This window comes from Xyrauchen texanus, chromosome 12 (genome assembly GCF_025860055.1).
Source record: "Xyrauchen texanus isolate HMW12.3.18 chromosome 12, RBS_HiC_50CHRs, whole genome shotgun sequence".
Lineage (NCBI taxonomy): Eukaryota > Metazoa > Chordata > Actinopteri > Cypriniformes > Catostomidae > Xyrauchen > Xyrauchen texanus.
In genome coordinates, this window is record NC_068287.1 from 29,107,810 (window position 1) to 29,126,033 (window position 18,224).

The 18,224-nt window shown below is 39.6% G+C and overlaps 1 protein-coding gene across 1 annotated transcript in view; it reads left to right on the top strand.

Annotated features, from left to right (window-relative positions):
- The window catches only part of LOC127653051 (leucine-rich repeat-containing protein 4B-like), a 70,004-nt gene that overhangs the window by 11,987 nt on the left and 39,793 nt on the right, over positions 1–18,224 (top strand). Inside the window, exon 2 of the mRNA XM_052139556.1 lies at positions 16,491–16,655. The gene's annotated coding sequence lies outside the window, so the exon portion shown is untranslated. The remainder of the gene's footprint in view (positions 1–16,490; positions 16,656–18,224) is intronic.

An 18,224-nucleotide genomic window follows, 5' to 3' on the forward strand; every position in this document is an offset into this window, starting at 1 on the left:
TCCATAGTGCTGACGCTGGCCTCCATCTCTCCCTGCAGATTGGGGGTGTGGAGGAAAAGGGCCACGGTGTAATTAGCAGTGATTGCTTTGATTGAGTTCCCCAGTCCATGCCTATGTGCTAGCCCTTCGAGGGAACAATGAAGACTGTCAGACCTTTAATTATTGAATAATTGTCAGTAAGGAATGGCAGTGGTTAGCAATATAAAATTAATTCTGTAATCCAGCCCCAAAGTGACATAATTGAAAACAGTGGAAATGTCTCCCCAGGCAGGAAGTGTTCATGGTGCTAGAGTCTCCCATGGCGAAGTCTGGAAACCCACTGGAGCGATAGAAGTGCACTCATGTGGAGGTAAAATATGTATGTAGCCATGTGTTAATAAGGCAGATAATATGACTTTATCATGACTTCATTCATGAAAATAAGTTTAGTGCTGGTGTTGCTTTAATTCTACAAGTAGATCAACAATGAGCGTGTTTACATGCACACCAATACACTGTTAACTATTAAAAATCAGTTATTAAAAAAATCTGACAAGAAAAGAGATTTAAAATCATTTGATTATTCTCTGCTTTTGATGGCAAAACCTAAACAGTCACGCACAACACTTGAGCACATTGGATAGCCGGTAAGAATGTTGGTTACGGTCTTTACATGCAACATGAAATCAGGACAATGGGCCAAAATCTAAGTGTGCTGATGGTTTTTTGCTTAAACCGCTTATGACCTTATCTAATAAAGGAAAGCCATTCAAGCCATTTACATTACCACATACTTTGTCAGTTTATTAATCATAGCCTTACGAGTGTAAGAACATGCATGTAAACATGATTGCTTTGTAATTTTTATGTGAGCATTTTTAAGCTCACATAAAAAACGTTTTTTTGTAAAATAATGGATGGAATGATATATGTAAGGGAATTGATTGAATTGTGATAAGTGTCCATTGGAGGGGATGGTTTTAAAAGTAAGGGGAAAATGACATCATGCAAAAAGGAAAGAGGTTTCATAGACAAAGCAACAATGTATTAAAAAATTTACATGGACAATTAATTTTTTTATTTGGAATTGCATTATCCGATGAATCATGCTTAGTAGACCTTGTGCAATATAAATGTAAATAAGGTCCATTTTGGTCTACTTTAATGTCACACATACTGTACTTTTAGAATGTATTTTTGCAATTTTTCTATAAAATAAGTTGAGTCATGACAGATGCTGGCATGTGAGTTTTGCTTGGCTATTTGATGTAAGCTTGGTAACCGAGATGTTTTCAAAACGGATAATGCGTGCCATGTGTTTGTAGTGACTGCAGCCATGCCGAGATTTATCCATGTGTGATTAATGCTAACTGCAAGTGATGGCGCTATGTTTAGCCCATCATGTTTGACTCAAAACACGAAGAACTGTGCATGTGGAAGCATTTGAGCCATGATCCTAATGCATAATGGCAAAAGCACTGGGTCAATGCCAAGTCAACCCATGTGTTCATAAGTCATTGATTGCAAGGCAAGCACTTCTGTGAAACGTTACTATGAATGTGGTTGTAAGATGATGTTATTTGATAATGGATAGTCACACTAATATTTGCGTTATGGAGACAGTCAAGAATTGCTTACTTCAGGAGTAAACAGCTAGAGCCGGGCTTGCAAGGGTAGTCAGACAATGGTTTGATCATGTGTGAGTAAAGCTGATTTGGAGTAATGGAAGTGGTCAAGCTACAGTTAGCTCATGTGTTTGGAGAGGCAGTTTGGTAATGATAGCATTCAGGCTTCACTGACCTCTCAATGCAAGCACCTATGGCCATGCCACCGCACTGAGCCACACTATCTGGAAGGAGTTTGTTTCGGGTCACCGGCAGAGTAAGTGAGCTAGGGCAAGAGGAGAGCTCAGTGCAGCAGTATAGACTAAGGCGATTAGGCTTTTTTACTGTTGTAAATGTGTGTGGGTGGGAGAGATAGACAGTGAGTGTTTGTTTGTGTACATACTTAGCTATAGTTTTGTGACAATTGTCTAAAAAATCCATGTCATTCACCAGCAAAACATATAAATTATTTGTGGGTGTATTTCCATCTACTGTATATATATATATATATAGTAAAAAAAAAAAATGTATAGAGAGAGAGAGAGAGAGAGAGAGAGAGAGAGAGAGAGAGATTTAAAGGTAATAATATAAAAAGTGTAAACAATGTCCATTTAACCTTTTTTTAAAAACGTTTTGTTTTACTTTAAGTAAATTAGTTTGTTTATACATACATCTGAGAGATAGAAAGATGGTGCATGTGCATTTGCAGTTGTACATGTTTGTGTGTGTGTGCGTGCATGCTTGCATGTATGTATGTGTGTGTGTGAATGTGTGTGTGATTAAGCGTGTTAACTGTGTTTTACAAAGAAAGCCAGCCAGAATACAATATATCACAATGATGATGATTATGTCTGATTAGAATTCCCTGGCTGCAGTGTGGATTCGGAGCTTCGTCTGTGCTGCTTTTTGTGGGGCTTTAAGCAGACACTGTCCCTGGGGGAGAGTTGATTTACTGTGAAGTGGTGGTCACCACGAGGTGTGTTTGTGAGCATTTGAAGACTCATCTTAATGGCGTCTGCTGGGGTAGGAGGAAGAAGTAGTCACGAAAAGAGGGTCTCATGCAGAGGAAGGGTCTTGAATTAGATATTTGTAATTTAAAGTGCCATATAAATATATCTGCTATAGATAGGTCCATTAGAGAAAGTTGCAAATGAGAAATGTGCCTTTTGCACATTTAAATTTATCTGATTAAAAGGTGAGTGAGGTGTTTTAGAAAGTGATGAAATGTTGGTGAAAATTTTAGTCTTCAGGTGAGAGTACTATAAAAAGAAAAACAGAGCTATGGGGGGCAATTTCAATTTCTGTAAATCAGGAAGTATTTTACTATATTATGAGCAGTTTTTCTACTGTTTTTCACAGTTGCATTATGGGTAAATATACTCAGAGTGGTATTAGAATACAGCATTTTTAATTTACTGTTAATCCAAATACAGTTAAATTGGGCTTGAAAGAAACTGACCAATGACAGGAGACCGTTCTTCACGTTGAAAAGGCAGAGAGAGAAAAAGAAACAAGAACGTAATGGGAGTTTGCTGTTATATTTCTGATATTTAATTCTCTTATATACAATTTTTTCCTCACCTTTATTTATAGTTCTTTAAAAAATCTTTAAGTAATTGATTATTTAACGTTTAAGGAGTTCTCACAATGTGTTAGGCTTCCCATTTGTCTCAGGCTTCACTGTGTGGCCACCAGAGAGCGGATCGATTTTTTCAACATAAACATCATCTTTCTAAATTTCAACATTCAGAAATTGAACATTTTTGTCAACCAGTATTTGTGTGAAAATTAACAGCAAGGACTCAATGCTGGTTCTTGTGAACCACTTGCGGAACGGCTCAAAAAGGTGAGTGTTGTTGAGGCAATTCGTGCATATTTTTTATGGGGTTTAAGTTTTACATGTTTTTCCCACATGTAAATTCCCCCAAAAGATTAGTTACTAGATAGTTAGCTTGTGGCGATTTGATTTTGAATCACCATGTAATCGTAATATTTGATAGCCTACATGTATTATGTGTTTGCTGGGCTTAATGTTAAATAAATTATAAAAAATGCACGTCTGCGTGCAATGTTGTCTCTTTCTGGAAACCATATGTGCTTTTATTACGTTTGCAAAGGGGCACAACTTTGCAAACTTCAGGTTTTCATGTTCTAGTCTATGTCTGAATCCCATTGTACATTAACGTCAGCTTTGTCAAAAAAACACAAAATGCCATTTTTCATTTTCCTGGTCAATGGCTGTGCCAACCAAAATAAAAATGGCCGCAGAGGGGTAATCACTAGCAAGCAAGCAACAGTGAGACAGGAGCAGGCTATTTTATATGCAATTTTTCGCACCTGCATTCTAATCTACATCTTGATGTAATCCTTCTGCATGATCATGCAGCGTGTTTTCATGAGCTGAATGGGAGGCTATACAAAAAGTTTAAATGTGACGAGACTCGCGCTGCGAGTGCAATCCATTCGCGTATCACAAGCTAATCAACTGTTTAGCCCTTTACGGTGTATCAAACCTGCAAAATCGTCTAGGTTACGGATGTAACCTCCGTTTCCTGATTGAGGGAACGAGACGTTGTGTCGAAAAAGCGACACTAGGGGTCTCTCTTGAGCGCCAAATATGCCTCTGATCTATGAAAAAAGGCCAATGGGAATTAGGCAGACAGTATTTGCATACCCCGCACCGGACATACGGGTATAAAAGGGGGCAAATTTTCGAAGGAGCCGGAATGGTCCGGCAACTACAGTGGCTCGGCTCAGTGACGTAGCCGGGAGGACAGTCGAAGAAGCGACACTAGGGGTCCAATTCAAATCACGCTGTGCGCTGAGCCGTGTACATGTTCTGCTGACAAAAGAGCGGGCATGTATATTTACGTGCAAAGGCGACCAGTTGTGTCAGGCTGCACGTGGCCTTCCCCGATGCCCCATAAAAGACGTCGAAGCCCTTTTGGTTACCCTAAGCCGGGGAACAAGGCGACGCTTGCCCATCTGGGAATGGGCTGAGCATAGCCGGGCCTCTTTTCTCTCTATGTTTCTCGCATAGAGCAAAGCGGTTGGGGCCCTTACACACATCGTGTGAAGGGGGTCTTACCCAGTTTCCTATTCTTTCAGGGGGAAAAGACCCTGCAGAGACCACACCGCCCAGCAATGGGGAGGTAAGTGGCGAGATACATCACATGTGGAAAAAATGGCGTGTGGTAGATCCAGCCTCGAGGAGGGGGGAGTTGCTATAACAAGGCGACCGGAGGGCAGCTGGCACTGCATAATGGAGACGCGGGTCCACTCGCAAGGGGACCGTACCGCAGAAAATACACAAGGAGGAGTCCACGCAGGAGTCCGGACCTGTGGAGCACCTATACCTGTATGGGTAGATTAAGTACTCGTAGTGGACTGGGTCAGCGAATTCCTCCGCTGAATTGTGGACCCATAGGGCTAGGAAGGATTCGTCCAGGGATCCGAATATATGGAATCTCCTAGTAGAGAAAGCGCACAATTTTACCTCGACCGAGGGAAAGGGCGCTAGGTGCAAATGATCCACCCGGTCAGTTCGTCAGAGTGTTACTGAGTTCTTCCGGCTCGGACCTGAGAAGACACGGGACGATACTGACTCAACCCTGAGATTGTAAAATCTCGCAAAGATATTAGGTATTGCCCAACCTGCTGCTCTACGTATGTCTGTCAGGGAGGTTCCCCTGGCCAGTGACCACGTGGACGCAAAACTCCTTGTTGAGTGAGCTCGGACCTGCAAGGGGGCACGGCCTGGGTGTGGTAGGCCAATGAAATGGCATCCACCACCCAGTGGGAGAGCCTCTGTTTGGAGGCAGCGTTCCATTTCTGCTGTCCGCCAAAGCAGACAAAGAGCTGCTCAGAACATCTAAAGCTCTGCGTGCAGTCCAAGTAGGTATCCAATGCACGTATCGGACACAGCAACGAAGGGGCTGGGTCTGCCTCATCCCGGGGCAGTGCTTGCAGGTTCACCACCTGGTCTCTGAATGCCATGGTAGGAACCTTGGGCACATAGCCCGGTTGCAATCTTAGGATCACATGGGTGTCTGCCGGACCGAACTCCAGGCAGGTGTCCCTAACAGAGAACACTTGCAGGTCACCGACCCTCTTGATGGAGGCGAGCGCGATCAGCAGGGCTGTATTTAGAGAGTCCAACTGATTCTAGCGACTCGAAGGCGGGTCTCTGAAGGCCTGTGAGGACCACTGAGAGATCTCAGGAGGGGAACAGGCTTGGCCGGGAAGGATTTAACCTCCGGGCGCCTCTTAGGAACCTGATGATCAAGTCGTGCTTATCCAAAGACTTGCCGTCTACTGCGTCGTGGTGGGCCGCAATAGCAGCAACATACATCAAGGTGGACGGGGACAGCCTCCCCTCCAACCTCTCCTGCATAAATATGAGCACTGACCTAACTGCGCACCTCTGTGGGTCTTCAGCCCGTGAAGAACACCAATTCACAAGCCCCACTTCAGGGCGTAAAGTTGCCTGGTAGAAGGGGCTCTGGCTTGGCTGATCGTGTCTACAATGGCAGGTGGTAGACCAGCTAGATCTTCCGCATCCCGTCCACGGGGCCAGACGTGGAGTTTCCAGAGGTCTGGAAGCGGGTGTCAGAGTGTGCCCCGTCCCTGAGAAAGAAGGTCCTTCCTCAGGGGAAAAAATCTAGTTGCCGGACGCAAGTTAGGATGTGTTTTTGCATGAGCATTTTGAATGGGAGTTTGTACAAGGCCCGGTTGAAAACTCACAAGTCCAAGATCGGTCGTAAGCCGCCGCTTGGGTACGATGAAGTAAGGGCTGTAGAAACCCATCTTCATCTTGGTTGGAGGGACAGGCTCTATCGCGTCTTTGAGTAGAAGAGTAGCGATTTCCGCGCGCAGGGATTTGGCATGTGAATTGCATAACCGAGTCGGATGGTCCGGCCAGCCAGCGTGACGAGTTGGGAAGTGAGAGCCACGCATTCCAAGCTCCGTGCTAGGGGCACCAAGGGGAGGGGCGGAGCATCGGGGCAGAGCAGTTAGTATGGCGTCGGGAGGCTCAAAGACTCAAAGCACTTACCTTGCTCCGCACTCCCGGCAGGGGGCGGGTTCGTGATTGAGGAGGAGGTCCTGTAGCGGCGTCCTCTGGACTCGTCTGTACCGGCCGGCCAGGTAACAGTTATGGGGCTGATTGCGTGAGGGTCCGCATCCAGCGTGCTGGGACTGTTGAGGTATGGCGGCAGAGTTTATATTTTGCCATGTGTGTTTTTGGAATCCCACTATGTGGGTTTATGTTTTGTCTTTTAATCGTTTAATGTAATTTTGAATGTGGCCATGGTTTAGGAGGGTGTACCGGTATGCTGGGTTGGAAATCTCAAGGATTAATAGTGGTGTTTTCCTTATAACATCACGTGTTGTTCTGAAAGCACAAAGAAACAAATGAAACATGGAATGTAGGTTGTCATCCACGCAGACTGACCGGAGCAAAGCGGCACTGCTGGCACGTGATGCGTGAATGGCATGCATGCGCTGCGCGACTCTCATCACATTATTGATTGGGCAGTAGTGGGAATTGGACATTCCAACTTGGGAGAAAAGGGGATCAAAATAAATAAATAAATAAAAAACACGCTGTCTGTTAAGCCATTAACTGATTAGGCAGCAAGTCAGCTGCCCAAAACTTTCGAATGCAACCACTATCATTTTTCCAAAGGATGTGGTAATGGAAATCATTTTCAAAATGCAAATGTATTATTGTGGAGTTGGTCTAATTTTACGGGCTTTCTGTGATTCGGTACATATGTGACATAATTAATATCTGAATGTGCGCTGGCATTCAGACAGTGCATGAAACCCTGAAGTTTGCATCCCATTAAAATCATATGTGCTCTCCAGAAAGAGAGAGAGAGAACAACACTGCTTGCAGACGGTGTCTGAAGAACATGAATTTCAATGTCTAAATAGTAACTGTAAAAATAACTATTTTTGACTGAGGTCATCCCTTTCATCACAGAAGAAATCATAAATGTTCTACAAGAAATCTATCTGTGCAGAGGCCTGAGCTTTTCACTGTTTTTCCAGATACCATTTGATGACTTGCTTGAAAGAAAAGGATGATTCACTGTTCTTTTTTGCAGATGTAAGTACTTTTCATATAAAAAGTGACATATTCCATGATATAATTTACAGTTGATATAACAGTTAGTAAATCTGTCTACTACAAACAAACTAACCGTGTGTGCGTGTGTTTTAGGCCACATCAACACATCTGATGCAGAGATTTGCACTCACGAGTACTTCAAAGCTAATCACTCTTGGTAAGATCCTTTAAAACAATAATCTAATTATTCGGTGGGGGGGTTATATCTTATAATTTAAAAAAATGATATGACAAATTATAATTTCGTTATTTTACTAACCCAACTAATGACTCGTCGGCGCTTTATCAGTAGGTTGCACGACACGTGAAGCATTTTTTTTTTAGCTTTCACTTAAGAAGAGTTGTGCACTTTTTATTTTAATATATATCTCTTTACATAAATACTACTTTCCACTTAAAAACTATAATTTCGTTATTTTACTATCCAAACTGACTCATCCGCGCTTTCCAATAGGTTGCACGTAAGGGGGAAAAATATTTCTTCCACTTAAGAAGAGTTGTGCACTTTTAAGCACTTTTTATTTTAATATATCTCTTTACATAGATATTTTTTTTTTTTTACTGAAAAACTATAATTTCATTATTTTACTAGCCCAACTATTTAGTAGCCTACTCATCCGGGCTTTTTAATATATTGTGCCTAAGAAAAAAAAGTCGTCTTTGGGCAGCCTTTTTGCGAAGAGAGCAGCCACAGCCACGCTCACTGATGAGCAAAAGGTCGAGGCAGAAATGACCATGTACCTGCAGGAAATGGCCATTGATGGGGAAGAGGACGACAAAATGTTTCCGTTCATTGCAAGATTAGCACGGAAATATCTGTGCATATGTGCTACCAGCCTACTCCATCAGAGCGGGTCTTCAGCACAGCGGGTAGTGTAGTTACTCCAATCCGCAGCTTATTAAAACCAGATAAAGTGAATATGTTGGTATTTCTGGCCAGAAACATCGAAATTTAAACATGGTCTATGGTGAAAGATATTAGACTTCTTTACGCATTTTTCGCCATCCGTTGCGGAGCTATTCGATTTTGCGTATTATTTTTTAAACGTTCATTTGTGTAGTTCATATGACCACTTTACAATATTTCAATAACATAATTTATTTTGTAGCCTGTGCTGAAGTTAATTGCGCTGCTAATTATAAGTGAAATGTTAATGCCGAGTTTCGGTCTGAGTCCCGTTTTCTTGTTCTTTATTTGTTGTTCTATGTTTTAATAAATGTGTTTTATTCATATTCAACTTGTTTCTTTCATTTGATTTGACATTATGGATTTATGGCCAAGGAAATTTTTCTTTAAAAGTATTAACCAGACAAAAGTTATTTGACGTTCGCTGGTCTGGGTTTATCTTAAACTGCCGCTTCAGTGTATACAAGAGCTATGTGACAATGAGCAAGATTTTCTGAGACACTACAACTACTAATTATTAATTAATAAAGGCTATTTTCTTGTAGCCTACAACATAAAATATTTTAATCTAAATGTACAGTGTAAGACATGTAAAAAAAGACAAGAAGCTAACAATGTCAAGATCAATATTTGTGTAGCCTGCCTGACACGGTATTTTCACAGACTAACACGTCACGTCTCTGGCATATACTACAGTATTTAAAATAGCATATATGCATTAGTTATATTCTCAATTTAATTTACAGAGCAATCCCTGCAAAGTTTTTAGGTTAACTATAGAAGAGACTAGGATTAGTGAGTCACACTAGCAAGACTCGCAAAAGGGGGCGTGGCATCACGATGGTGGCTCTACATCGTGATGTTGGTCAGCCATCACGATGGACGATGATATCGTCCATCGGCACAACCCTAATATATATATATATATATATATTTCTTATTCTGTTCTGCCCAGTGAATAAATGAATGCTGGCAATTGAAAGCAAAGTCAAAGGTAAGCACATCTTGTGATGTGTCATAATATTTTATTCTGTTAAAAAGCTTTTATATTGGAGGAGGTGATATACAAATTCTGTCATAACTTATTCGTCCTTATGTTGTTCAAACCCCATATGAATTTCTTATGCTGAAATCTTAAAGGATTAGTTCACCTAAAAATGAAAATTCTCTCATCATTCACTCTCCCTCATGCCATCACAGACATGTATGACTGTCTTTCTTCAGCAGAACTCAAATTAAGATTTTTGAAAGAATATTTGAGCTCTGTAGGATCATAAAATTCAAGTGCATGGGTGCCAAATTTTTTAAGCTCCAGAAAGCACATATAGCCATCATACAAGTAATGCATATGACTCTGGTGGATTAAATAACGTCTTCTGATGCGAAACGCTAGGTCTGTGTAAGAAATAGATCAATATTTAAAACCTTTTTTTTTTTCTAAAAATTGTCACTTCTGACCAGGTTGTTGACAAGGGTGGAGTTCAAACAGCCTTCCGCGTGATGTATGGTGCATAAGCCTAAGCGTGGGAGCGCAGTGTTGTTTACAACACAGGAGCATAGGTAAACATACATACATAGGTGCCTCATTCGGCTGGTTTAGATATGTCAACTGTGGCATCATCTTGGAACAGTCAACAAGGAGAACTGTTTGAATCGGTTTGTATGCAAGTGAATGGAGGAGATGCCTCAGACCGAGCTCCTTGCTCAGACCGCTGCATAAATTGCTTTTGTGTGGTAAAAGTATTGCGGTCTATAGGAACAGCTGATAATAAGGGATCTATGCATGAATATCTATGCGGAGAAGGCTTTTGTGCTTAAGTCACGCACGAGGCAGTTTGAAATCCACACCTCCCTTGTCAACGAGTAAACCACAGCTGGCCGGAAGTGAATATTTTTAGTAAAAACAAGTTTTAAATATCAACCTAACATACACCTAGCATTTCGCTTCAGAAGACATTAATGAATCAACCGGAGTTATATGGACTACTTGTATGACGGCTATATGTGCTTTTTGGAGCATAACATTTTTTGCACCCATTCACTTGCATTTTATGGACCTACAGAGATGAGATATTCTTTAAAAAAATCTTTGTTTGTGTTCTGTTGAAGAAAGACAATCATACATGTCTAGGATGGCTTGAGGGTGAGTAATTAATGAGAGAGTTTTCATTTCAGGGTGAACTAACCATTATGAGAAAAGCTCCCACATTTACACATAACTAAGGACAATGCTTTTGAATGCGTTAGCAGGATTAAGACTATTTATTTATTTATTAATTTATTTATTATTCAGGGGATTCAGTTCTGCCCTGTAAATAAATGGATGCTGTCTATTGAAAGCAAAATCAAAGGTAAGCACATCTTGTAATATGCCATAATATTTAAATTTGTTAGAAAGCTTTTTATATTAGTAGAGGTGATATACAAATTGTCATAATTAACTCGTCCTTATGTCGTTCAAAACCCATGTGAATTTTTTTATGCTGAAGACAAAAGGGGATATTTTAATAAATATCTCTAGACATCTTATCAATACAATGGCAGTGGACAATGCCTTCATGCAGCTTGTTCGTCATATTCCAGGTCTGAAGTTATATGTTCACTTTGTGTGATTAACAGAATAAAATAATATAAATATATATTAGTTTGGAGTGACATTAGAGAGAAATGTTGAAACGCAATTGGTCATGTCTCATAGAATATTTATTTATAATTTATTTCTAAGGTTCATTGTGAGGATCAATCCAGACAATCCAAGTGCACCAGAAGTGGCAAGACATTGCAAACGAAGAAACTCTAGCCTGAATCATAGTGTTGCTTCCTCCAACCATCAGGGAGTTTGTTAAAATTATTAATCTACCACAAGAGAGTATGTTGTGATCATGAGAGTTTATGTAAGAAAGTTTTTTTAAGTGAATGACTGTATTTATTCCGGAGTGTTAAAAATGAAACTGCATAAAGTTGAAATGTTATTGCAAGAATGAAAATGCTTGCATACGTGTGAATAAGGTTAATTATTAGTATGGACAGGGTTGGGGAGTAACGGATTACATGCAACAGGATTACATATTTAAAATACAAAATATAAGTAACTGTATTCCACTACAGTTACAATTTCAATAATTGCTAGTTACCTTCAAAAAGTATTTTGATTACTGAAGACATTACTTTGCATTTTATTGTCATTCATTATTTAATCCTTTCAGATGCACATTTATACATATAAGCGATCCAAAGTGCATTTGAACAGTGGTGAAACACTGTCTTATGATGTGTTACATTCATACGTGCAGACAGAGAAGTAAGTTTGAAGTAAGTTTGGAGCAGAATAAATAGAAATAAACCTTGTGTAAATTGTCAGCTTTATGCTAAGCTAAAATGCTAATTCTAGCCATTTTACATGCACACGTTACCAGTCACGATCAGATTTTTTATCAAGAAAACTCACGTTTCTTCTTTTCTAGTAAGACCTTTAATATTAGGGTAAAAATCGTATTTTTGATCATCATTTTCGTATTGTTTTCCTGTAAAAATATCAAATAATCATTAAAACAAAATCAATTAGATTTATCTTGTTTTAGAAACAACACTGCAAAAGATATTTAGTTTTTATAGTCAAAACAAGTGAAAAAAATCTGTTTTAATTATGATACAATGAAATAACTGATGATTTGACATCATTTTGAAGATCCATTGTACAATAAAATGTATTGAAGTCTCATTTTGTTGTTATATTTCTTTATTCACTTGCATTGTTAATGTGCTGCTGTTCTATAATGTGTATATATTGTATTCCAGTAAATAAACTGGAGAAAGTGACCAGCCAATTACTGTAAATTTTACAGTGTAATAGTATCTATTCATTGTATTGTAGTACAAAACTGGTGCAAGAAAATACTGTACATTTTACTCTGTAACAGTTTAAGCTAAGATGGATGGTACTGTAAATGCTTTTACAGTAAAATTACTGAATTCCAATTACAGTAAAATCACTGTAATTTGTAAGAGAATTTTTTACAGTGTACTTACAAATAGTTTTATAAATGGTTATAAACCATTGATTTGACTTGAAAGTATGTGAGAAGAAATAGACTGCTGAGTCATACAAGAGATGTAACACAACTATATAGGAAATCTATATAAAAGTTGCCTGAGACAACTGTCAAACAGTATACAGTTTAGTGTTTTTTATTATACGACATTATAACTAGGGCTACAACTAACGATTATTTTGATAATCGACTAATCTAACGATTAATGATTATTCGTCTATTCGTACTATTCAGCTTGTGTCTTGACTTAAAAGGTTGTATTAAACATGCTTACTAACAATAAAGAGGACAAAATCATCTTTTTCTCCCCAATTTGGAATTCCCAAATCCCATTGTCCTCGTGGTGGCATAGTGACTCACCTCAATCTGAGTGGCGGAGGACGAATCTCAGTTGCTTCCACGTCTGAGACCGTCAATCTGCACATTTTATCACGTGGCATATTGAGCGCATTACCGCGGAGACGCTATTCTCAGCGGCATCCATGCACAACTCACCACACTCCCCACGGAGAATGAGAACCACATTATAGTGACCACGAGGTGGTTAACCAAATGTGACTCTACCCGCACTAGCAACGAGGCCAATTGGTTGCTTAGGAAGCCTGACTGGAGTCAATCAGCAAGCCCTGGATTCAAACTTGCGACTCCAGGTGTGGTAGTCAACGTCTTTACTTGATAAGCTACCAAGGCCCCCAATCTAAAAATCCTAAAAACAAGATTAATTTACTTGCAAAGAAACATATAAGATATTTAGACTTGTTTTCAGAGTATGTGTCTCGAATATGTGTATTTTGTATAATTGTATTTTTTCACTTGTTCATACATCTGCCAGTGCAGTAAAGACAAAATATACTTTAAAATATAAAGTCTTAATATAATATATGTTGCTTTTCATTTAAATTAATCTTGTTTTAAGGATTTTTTGATATTTTAAAATATTAAAATATGTTAAACATTAAATTCAACATTCTCCAATGACAATTTTTTCTTCTGCAGTATAGCTCCTAAAGTAAATGTACATTAGGAGTTTTAGATATTTATATTGGAGAACTAACCAAAATGCTTTGCATAATGGGCTAAGACTAAACTCTCACTTTTTTGTTAACTTTGATCCATTTTTAACTCACAAAAAAACAAACTCTCTTCTTTATAGAGCTGCGTATCGGCCATTTTATGTACGCTAATATACACACCGTAATATATACAGTATATTATGATTCACTGCATCGCGAGCCATCATGTTATAATCTAGCTGCAGCAAGTGGGCGTGACGGATGAGGGTCTCCACGCAAGAGGGGAGGGTTTATCAGCCGGGAGAAGTCTGAAATTCTCTCGCTGTTTTTCATGCAACTCATATAAGCGACTCTGACTGCAAAGAGAAATGCGTGTTTCGGAGTTTGTGCTTATTTACACATTGCTTCCTTATTATTTGAACTTTAATAAATGATGCATTTAAGATATAATGCCGGGGGGTTATCTTTTTAGATGCTCTGGCAGGTAAGTGGTGGTGGCGGAGTGGGCTAAAGCACTGAACTGGTAGACAGAAGGTTGTTGGTTTGTTCCCCACAGCCACCACCATTGTGTCCTTGAGCAAGGCACTTAACTCCAGGTTGCTCCAGGGGGATTGTACCTGTAATAAGGGCACTGTAAGTCACTTTGGATAAAAGCATCTGCCAAATGCATAAATGTAAATGTAAATGTAAGTTTTGCTCAAGTGAAACGCGAGGTAAGGTTCTATTTTGTTTCACGTCAGGACGCCACTCTGTATTTACTTATTTTGTATTTTTGTACTATAATTCCCTCATAATTCCCTCATACTTTGTGACCTACATCACCAATCTATTGATATTTCTCACTTTGTGCTGATAGTTTTGCATGAATACATCACTTCCAGTCAGTCAGTCACATACGGTCTAGTCGCACAAGTTTTTAATTGTATTTTATCGCAGCCGAGGCTCAAATCGGATCAGAAAATGCAGCATCCGGAGACAGTCAGAACCTCATGCAGCCCCTGTGCGACTCTCCATTGGAAATTAATTACTTCCGGTCTACCATCTGTTGTTTGTCAGAGGTAGTGAAAAGGCGGCTTAAGACTGTTTAGAAGGTTTATAATGAGTTAAATGAGATCAAATGACTATTCGACAATGAAAATATTTGTCAAATTTTTTTTGTTGTCGATAACGTCAACTAATCGTTTCAGACCTAATTTCCTTACTTGATACTGATTTGTCAACTGCTCCATCCAGCATTAAATATTTCTGAATATTCATCACATCTGGGGAAAAAGTAATATTTCACCAGTTACCCTGGGATTGCAAGCCTTCATCTTTCTTTCTTCTCGTATCACTCTGATCTCTAAGTAAGCTAATAAAATAATTTTAATTCAAATACATTTCATGACCATTTGTTTATTTGGCAAGTAGTCATGTAATAAGTATGACAATCAGCAGTATGATGGTCATTATCGTAATATACACCAACAGAACTCCAACACAAATTGGAGGATGAATTCAGCTGCTTCTGTATACTCTGCAGTCTCTTTCATCTCACATAACGCAGATAATTATTTCATGTCCATTGAATTATTTATTTGATATGTAGCCCTGTAATAAGAAGGATAATAAGTCAGCTGGTCATTATCTCAAAATAAACCCCTTCGGGGTTATACTAGACCCCTCTGTTCCGCGATGGGTTCTTGACCACGCTGTCAGGGTTTATTTTGCAATAATGACCGGCTGACTGTACATTATACCTTACATATTTAACCCAGTGAGGACTAAAATACCTGGAGAAAGCTATCAGCTATTCCTATTTATCTTAATGGCAGTAGCATCCCACAATACTATGACTGGCTGATTACCCCACAAAAAGTCAATGTCATGCTTTTAAAGGAGTAGTTCACCCTAAAGTACTCACTCTCATGCCATCCCAGATGTGTATGACTTTATTTCTCAAAGATTTTGAAACAAAGATTCTTAGAAGAATATTTCAGCTCTATAGGTCCACGCTACTGAATGGTGATCAGACCTGGAGACATATGAATGATTTTAATGCTGCATTTATGTGAATTTTGGAGCTTCAAAAGTCTGATCACCATTCACTTGCATTGTATGGACCTACAGAGCTGAAATATTCATCTAAAAATCTGTGTTTGTTTTCAACAGAAGAATTTGGAATGGCATGAGGGTAGGTAAATGATGAGAGTTTTAATTTTTGAGTTTAACTATTCCTTTAAGTAGCTTACAAAAAAATTGGCCACTGGTACAACATCTAAGTGCCTATAATGAAATATTTTCTGTTTATACTATGCATGTTTATTGCTAGAACATCATCAGAAGAATACATGGCTACTTTTGAATAACCGTCAACGGAGAAACAAAGCAACCAGATAGTGTAGTAACAATAGCTTACTGGACCAGGTTAACCAGGTAAATTGATTCCTTAATTTGACTGTTGAATACCTGGTTGACCAATCAGAATCAAGTATTCCAGAGATCCACATAATAAAGAAAGCCAGAGAAAGAGACCGCAAGTATCCTTGGTGTGATGTCAGCTTTGTTTGTGTGATAAATCAGATCATTGGCTCCATGTTTAGAATGACTATGCAGTGTCATCATGCGAATGTACTGGCCTTGATCCCTTCACCCACACGTACATTTCTGTCCCATTCTTCACCCCCCTCACTCAGTATGCTCAGGGATCCTGTGGGTGCTTCAAGTCTACTGAGGGTTGACTCAGGTGTGTGCGTTTATTTATTAAAGTAACTTGTGTGTTCATTAATTATTTGGTCGACCTTGTCATCTCTCCCTGTATAGATACAGCCCTATGTAGCAGTGGCAGCACAGAGAGGGAGACAGGGAGTCCCAGGAGAGGTTATGAGTCCCCAGAGCCGAATGATGGAGCCATCCCTGTTACATAGCCTTGGTGTTGGGCTATGGTCATCAGGAGCCAATGCTCATGTGATGGTGACATGCAAGATGGTGAGTGAGCAAGTTACTATAGCAACCCCAGCTTCTCAGAGTGTGCTTCCATTTCACCCAGTGTGGAAGAGAAGAATGGGAGGAGAACATTGAAGGAGAAAGAGTTAGTCAGAAAGAGAGAGAGATGTGCCAGATACTTTAGGGAGTTCCGGGAGGGCCTGGAGAGCAGAGAGAGTGAAGAGTGATGGCTTTCAATAGGAAACACCTTAACACATGAAAGAAAAGTGGGCATGTCAAGTGTTTTAATGGGGTCATTAAAAGAGAAAAGTGTAATTTTATGTTAAAATAATCTTTCCTATACCAGTTTAAAGTTTAGAGACAATTGTAAGTAAGCCAATTGTAGGCTGAACTCCCGAGTGTAAACACTGTGGCTCTTTGCTATTTGTTTAAGTGGCCAAACATGTCAACTTCTGGCTCAAACAATTGGTATCATTTTATGGAGGTACTACATGTTTGTCATAACAATGGGAGGCAGAGCTGGTTCAGAACGGTGGTGTCAGAGTTCAGCCACTTATGTTGATTGTGTTTTGTTGTCTTTGTGGCTGAGCTCTGAAATCCTTGTTTAGTGTTTTTGTCTAGTCTATGTGAGAATGCATGGCTTGCCCTTTTTGGCACTGTCATCCATTCTCTTGTATTGTTGGTTGTTGGCAGTAGTTAATTGCTCTTATGTCATTGCTACGGCATGCAATCGTGTCAATTGTATGTGTTTATTTCTCATGACCTTGAGCACGCTTCACTTTGCACTCGTGTTGCACTCGCCTTGCGCAGTGCGTCTGGGTTGTGATTCTTTGTCATGTTGTGCTGGGGTTCTGCTGCTTTGGTCTTGGGTGCCTGTTTATACATGGCCGAACCCTTGCACAAATGTCCCGTCTTGTCTGTCGTTTGGCATGAGCTTATGTTACCATTGTCTCTGGCGATATGCGCTTTTGTCATTCGGGTGTTGCGTGGCTTTGTTTTGTTTCTGTATTGCCACGTGTCTCTCAGTTTGCGTCACATCCCACCTCCTTGTCTCCTCATTATTATTTTATTGTTTGCACCTGTCCCTGTTTAACCTGTTTGATTTCTCCCTTTTATTAGCTCCTGGTGTATGCTGCCCTGTGCTAAATTGTTTCACTTCATTCGTTCACTCCTGTCATCCTGTGCTTGTGTTTGCTCTCTGCCTCCCTGTTAGTTTAGCGCTTCTTATGTTTTTATTGTCTGATTTTTTATTGTTTTTTTCTCCATCGAGAGAGTTTTGGTTTTGTATGTTTTTCTGTTTTATTTCATTAAAGCTCATTGACGCCATCTGCGCTTGGGTCCTTCCTTAAACACCTCATTCTGTGACAGGTGGTAGGAATTTTTGGGAAACCTGTTTGAAAACAATAATTATTTTTGATTTCTGCAGAATTTTTAGAAGAATATTTCAGCTCTTTAGGTTAATACAATGAAAGTGAATGGTGACCAAAACTTTGAATCTTCAAAAACACATTAAGGCATCATAAAAGTAATCCATATGACTGCAGTGGTTTAATCCATATCTTCTGAAGCGATACGAATAGACCAAAATGGGAAAGACTGATATGTAACTCC